Source organism: Parasteatoda tepidariorum, chromosome 4, assembly GCF_043381705.1.
Source record: "Parasteatoda tepidariorum isolate YZ-2023 chromosome 4, CAS_Ptep_4.0, whole genome shotgun sequence".
NCBI lineage: Eukaryota > Metazoa > Arthropoda > Arachnida > Araneae > Theridiidae > Parasteatoda > Parasteatoda tepidariorum.
In genome coordinates, this window is record NC_092207.1 from 99,436,534 (window position 1) to 99,444,158 (window position 7,625).

Sequence of the window (7,625 nt, forward strand, 5' to 3'; positions counted from 1 at the left end):
GTATTAAAAAAAGTGAAGGAAAATCTAGAGTAATGCTTGAAGTTTCAAATACTGAAAAGAAATTTTCAAAATATCAAAATGAAAACAAATTACGAAACATAAGATCACGCAAATAAAGATTTCCCCTTATTTGTTTGCCTTTTGATATTTTTAAATTTTCTTTTCAGCAATGGGGTACACTTGCACTTCAAGAAGAAGATCTCCCATACCCACACATGCGACCTATGACAGCTAATCTTCATGAGTAAAAGGGCGCATTAAAGTGGAGTTAAGTTTCTATGCATAAGTTAGAACTATAAGATGATTCAACACGGAGCCGTATCAACATCGAATTTATTGAAATATAATTATTTCTCGACTGTGTCTTTTACTTCCACTTAGATTTTTTAAATTTGTTTATGTACTTTATAGTAACCGTGATGCATTTTTGTTTTGTGTACCCGGCAACTTCGATGCATCATTAGTTTGTTTATGTTCCACGTGGCTTCGCTTGCGTCTTTGTGTAAATATATAGAGAAAAAGAATTGAAATCTTTGAGAAAAAATATTTGTGAAAGAATTTAGAATGTGTCACTTAAGAGAATGGATACTAGGCGGCTTACTCGAAATGGAATGGAAAGAACAGTTATTAACGTAAACAAATGCCACGTTTCAACAACCCATCACACACTTGCAGTATTCCCAATGAAACTTCATAGTTTATTCCAGGTTTTCCTGAGTTCACTTATTCTATATTTTAAATAAGTAAAGCAGGCGAAGCAGAATTTGCGATGAAACGTTTCTCTCGCTGTAAAGCGTCCTTTTAATATAATAGCAAATTGCGACACACTCTAGAATTGACAATCGCGCTCACGTTCCCTCCCATCAATTGTTTATGACTGCCATATGAAATGGAGCGTCAGTTGTATGTTTGAAAGTGAACTTTTTGACACAGTTTTTGCATGAAAACTCTAGACGGCCGTCAGCGTCAAGGGCTCATTATATTTTTTCCTTTTCCCAAGCAAACAAACAAAATAATTGATATGTTATCTGCAATGTCACATTTTTTGTCTCCGGTGTAATATTGATTAATTAACAAATAAATCACTTCGCACTAATGATGTTTTTTTTTAATTAATTAAAATGAGCAGAACCAGGGTGTCTGCCGGTCACGAAAATGTTCGCGATCTTTTTTTCCAAATTCGATGATTTTGAAGGATTTGAAAGTTGACTAATTTTTAAGCTGACCCACAGATTGATCAAGCTAACTTGAGACGTTAGACATTCTAAGAATGGCTATCGTCATTGTTTACTTATCTATCGTCAAAAATTGGACGGCTATAGCCGGCATTTGCGGCAACGTATTAATAATATAAATATTAATATGGGTGGTATCTCGAGGAATAGAGTGCTCGCCGCCTAACGAGGTGAACCGGGTACGAATCCCAGTGATGGCGTCCATACGAATTCCGCACCGACTGACGTAAAATATCCAAAGTGGTAGACGGATTATGAGTTAGAGTCTCTTTGCCATCAGGCTAACTGAGGAAGATTTTTGTGGTTTTCCTCACCGTGTAACGCAAATGCGGGTTAGTTCCATCAAAAAAGTTCTCCACGAAGGCAAGTTTCTCCCAATATACTTAATTCAGGAGTTCTTCTGGATTGGATTCAAAATCACAAGAATACGGAACATTGGTAGTCGCAAACTGGGTCGGCTGTTCAACTACAGATATAAAAACTACTTTAAAATGAATCAAACCACACCTCAGTCTACAGATCGTAACCCAATGGAGCATTTATCAATTAGGGATTTACTCGATCACGAAAAAATGTGTGCATGAAAAGAAAAGTGCTTTAATTTGTCACAGTCGAAGACAGGAAAAAAAAATGACCACAAAAATCAATGATAAAATCAATTTGGGTTTGAATTTGAGAGAAGTTATCAAAAAAAAGGGGCAGTAGGACAAAGCAACTATTTTAAACGTTTCCACCATAGAACGTAGGCTTTTGACGAGCATGATTTGCTCCAAAAATTTCTTATGTAACTTATGTAATAATTAGGATATTGGTGTTTTTAACGTATGATGAAAGGATGTGTTTTGGGATTAAATAAAATTTTTATCGATTCATAAGTGTTCATAATGATTCATAATGTTCATAAATGATCATTTTTTGTTTAAATTGATAATTAATATGAGATAGAGAATCTTTTTCATCATATTTTATTTCATTACAAAGGAATTTTGAAATATCATATAAAATTTTGCATTTCAAATCCTGTAGCATGTCTGGGTACATAATTGTTATTATTTTTTGCTGAAATTAGTTTGAGCACAGAGTATGGAGTTATGGTTAAGAGTACAGAAGAGCATCTGTTAGTTTTAGCAAGGTGCATTTTTACTTTTCGTTTCCATTTTTAAGACAAAACTATATTGTCTGAAGAAAAATGCATGCGTATTTCTAATTATTATTTATTTTATTTATTTTTAGTATTTCTTTGCATCTAAAAACAGTTTATGTGTTTTCGGAGAAGTTCGAGAAAATTTGAGGACACGTGTTAATATTTGGGGACATTTTCTGTCTTAACAGTTTTTGAGGACAATCATTGAAATTCGGGAACTGTCCTTAAGATGTGAGAACGTCTGTTTATTTTACTCTTAAGGGATACAGATCACCCTGGTTATAAAAGATAAAATAACCTATTTTTTTCTTAGGGATTCATGGACCCATAGTAATTGTAGCAATTACTTAAGCAAGCAAACGTTTAGGAGAAATATGTATAACTGTTTTTTAAAACTGTACTTATAAAATCCTCAAATATCAAAGCCTGGCAGATTCCGTTTCCTTTAGTTAGAAAAGTAATCTGATACCATTACGACCATTTCATTCACATAGTCGTCTCGTTTGACGAGTGAGACTCGTCATGCATTTATTCTGAATGAATAAAAAGTAAAAGCAATAATATTCTGCTATCAGGTAGCTTTAGAAAGCTATAATACATTAAAAATTACGGCATCAAATAAATAACAATGTATTTAAAGTAAGTATCAGGTTATATTTGGTAACGTATCCTCTAAAAAAATTTTTTTAATCAGTCTTAATAAAATATGAACTTAATATCAGTCTTTAATTCGGCAGTTTCCACTTAGTTTGATATTTAAATAAAATGAATTATGTCTCCACTTATTTAGTCCCAGACGGCCTAGGACCAACATCAGATGAAATAGTGTAGTGGCCACTGAAGCAAACATAAATGCACCGATCAAATCAAGTAAATGTGCATAGTTATTAGTTTTTAACTAGTGTGAATCTTACTAAATACTGAAAAAATTTTTATTCTTATTTTGCGTATGAAAAACTTACAACTCTTAATATTTAAAATGCTTTTTTAAAAGTTGAAAACGCAGCTATAATTAAAGCGTTAATAGCTAAATTCAACTTATATTTCTATCTTTTGTGCATATTAAATCAAAATAATTAGTTATCATGAAATGCCTTTTTTTTTTTCTCCTGGAAAGAAATTATTTAAAAAAAGAAATTAACAATTTTACCAGTTGCATTGCATTAAATACATTACCCCGAATAATTAAATCAATCATTATTAAAAAAAAAAGCGAATGCCTGCGTAAATGACTAGTTCAAATTCACAAAATTACGAGGGCGCTTTTAATTTTCGAAAAAAACTACTGCTTCTCTTTTGACAATGGCTTTTTTCTTACATACTTGTCAGTAACGCCTACTTTTTATTTAAGGATGTACTCACCCAGTAGTTAGAAAAGTAACGCCTACTTTCTACTCAACTTCGTGACAACTGTGTGAAACAGCGGGGAAAATAGATATACATATATTTTTTTTAATTAAAATATTTAACACATTAAATGCGACTGTAGAAGAGATTTTAAAACATTAGGAGTGATGATGATAGACTATTTCATTGTGATAAATTGATGGATTTTGATAGATCTTATGTATCATTGATTAGCATCAATTAATAGGAATTATTTTGAAAATCGCCAATCAATAATTTGCTATTTTAGATTTAATATTAGGTATGCCTAAAGAGAACTTTATTATAAAAATTTGTGAAACAAAAAGTACATATTTTTTATCAAAAATTTTATTAAAGCGTTATTGAATATCATCTGATCCAATTGTGCGGTAGGGGGAAACTTATAACGCATCCAATATCCCAATAGTAGTACTTAATGCGATGTTAAAAACCTGACCAATCGAGCATTACTATTATTTCTGTATTGAAACTGAATTTTATTGCAGTTTTTCGAAGTTATGTAAATTTAAAGTATAAGGACATATAATGTTCGATAGCATTTATTACAACTAGATTGGTGAATATTAAAACCTTTTGTAAACAATTTTTTACAACATTATAAACTTTTGAAATATTATGTAAAATGGAAAATTTTGATTGTTTTTAAAGACTTAGAAAAGAAGTTTTAAAAAGAAGATTGATCACTCATCAAAGTTGCATATCATCGACTAAATTCATTTCTACCAAATTTAAAATATATAAATTAAAGAATATGATAGAAATATCTTAATAATACAAATTTAAATACATTTATAGAATTTAGCATTTTTAGTATTTTAAAGATTGAATGAATTAGAATATATTTTCTAGCAGTAAATTATGTTGATATCTTAAAAACTATGAAAAGTTGTCCCATGGGACATGTCCTGAAGTGAAATATGCTTTACTGTCCAAAAGTGCAAATTACCAGAAGGTTTAAATAAAATCATTGTTGTAGTCAATCTCAATGAGTTATTATTTTCTCTAAGAAAGTCAAACGAAATCCTATTGATTAGTTTAAAAAAAAAAATAGAATTTAGAATGATATTATTTTTAGGTGTTGAAATTATCTTTTTCTTTCCAAACCATTGATTCAATAGTTTGGAAGCCAACTTTTGATACGTTGTCATTGATTGGCTTAAAAATAATTGGAAATAAAAGTAATAAAATTGATATTGCCTTTTCAGAAAGATATGACTCACACATTCCTCATTAGCAAAATGACTACTCGTAATACGTTTGACAAACCACACTATTGAGGTTAACAGTTGATGTTGCCAATTTTTATAAATATTAAATGGTTAACTAAGGAAAATGGTTAAATGAACATTGAATACTGAATGAACATTCTATGGTTGTTTTTAAAAAAATACATATTCTCAGACAAGTTCATTGCTTAGCAACCATTTGGGAAAGGGAAAATCAAGGAATTTTATCAAAGTTTTCTTAGTTCCTCGTAACGGCGGCAAATTTGATTTAATTTTTCTTAAACAAAGAATTTTCTGGAAAAATTTCTTCAAAACGTGGCTGAGAGCTCCTTTTCCTTAGACAGTGCAGACAAAATTTTAATCTTAATTTTATCGTATATGTTTCTATAGTTTGCGGTCTTAGTGGAAAATGACAAGCAAACATAATTGAAAAGTCATCTTTGAGTCATCATGAAAAATGCAAGAAAATCAATATTGAAACAGCTTATAACTTCTAGATTATATCATTCTAGCACATATAACGAAAATATTCTATTCTCTTCAACATAACTCCCTCTTCTACCTTCTTACCTAATCTTGGTCTTACCTAATCCAAGATCCAAGCATACATGAAATAACTAAACAGAAACACATGCGCAGTGAGGGAAAGAAAAACCAAAAACAACGCTTAAAATAGATATCTATTTTTAAGTATTCAAAAATATACTACAAATTAAAAAAAAAAAAACAGATCAGAAAAGAAAGAAAATAAATTTCGTTTTGTTTTTCTAAAGCATGTAAACTTTAACTTTCCCTTCTGAATCAGTTTAATCTTTCGCCCTCATCTTTCGAACTTATGACTTCTGACAGGACACATCGTTCTTCTTACTTGAACCTCGTTCCTTCAAACTTATAGCCTTACATATAATACATATTTAACATGTTATGCATGAATAATACATATATATTATATACATGCACATATTATATGTTGCAATGACGAAGTTAGAGACAACTCTCAAGTTTTAATTCTAAATTTTTCATAAATTAAATCTTATTCCAGTGGAATAATTCGAATCTTAAAAAGTCTTAGGATATGGACATGTCTCATTGACTTATTTCAGTTGAAAATTAGAAAATGATTTATTAAACACGCTTTTCATTAAATCATTCCCTGAATATTTTTGTATTCTACTTCTTATTAATCTAAGCATCATTTTCATTGAATAAATTCTTACCTATCATGATCCTTATTTGTTTAAAAATTACTTTTAGCAATAATTTGTGAAATGCTAGAATTTGACAAGAGTTATATTGATAACATGAACGCAGAGTTCTTAGAGTACAGTAGGGGGAGGGGGGAACCCTAACAACAGCAAAATAAAGTAAATGTTAACTAGAGTTTGCCCTATATGATTTCAAGTAAGATTTTGCAGCTCCTGAAAGTATTTTATTATATTGAAAGCTTCGTGGCAAGTTTTATAGAATTTCTCGGACTATTTTCTAAATTGATTTTTTTTTTTATTTTCATGAAAAGTAATTAAATCAGAATTTTTTTTAACATAATCGTGTGTGCACAGAGTAAGAGAAAATGTTGCACAACATTAACTTACGAAAACTAAAAGAATAGTTTTTAATAATGTGTTGCTGGATAAAACTTTTCACATTTTTTCAAACATTATTGATGAATTAATATATTTTTGTTATTGAGGAACAAACATATTTTTGCTGAAATTATTTATATTAAACTGCCATTTTAATTAAATATCCTACAAATTATTTTTTGCCCCTTCCCCGTTTTAATTTCTTCAAGCAAATTTAATTCAGATTTATTAATTAAAAACCAAGCAGGGAATCTTTCTCTATTTAAATAAACTGGGCATCCCATTCATCGTCAAATCAACATGCAGTAAGGTACAAAATACATTGATTTGGCAGACATTGTGGTAGCCATAAAAAAGCCGTTTGCTTGTGAAATAATAAAACAATGAAAAAATTCTAAATGGCAAATTGACGTTTTTACATAACACTAAAAATATTGATTGTAGACTTAAAAAGATAAAACATGATTTGATATGTACAATAATTGATTTTTGAAAAATGAAAGACATAATTGCTGAATATAGATAAATCATATCTTGATACATGATAAAATAACATATTTGGAGAAAATGCAGTAAATATATTTTATCAGAGAAATATTGCTCATTAAATACAATAGAATTTGCAAAAGAATTTAACGTGCATAAGTTGATAAATATGTGTGCATAAGTTGGCTATATTATCAGAAAATAAATCTTAATGTAATTTAATTTAGCTTTAGCAAACGTCTGCTGTGAAAAGTTCAGTGAATTTAACTTGAGAGTCTTGATTAAAATAAAATAGAACTCACAGGGATTAAAGAATCTTGCTTCTTAATTATAATGTACCACATAAAACATGAAAAGTTTTAAAAAAAAAAAGTGATATAAAAACTTCTATTTATCAAGAAACTGTAGAGAGCTATACTTCTCTGATAAAATATATTTACTGCATTTTCTCCAAATATGTTATTTTATCATGTATCAAGGTATGATTTATCTATATTCATCAATTATGTCTTTCATTTTTCAAAAATCAATTATTGTACATATCAAATCATGTTTTATCTTT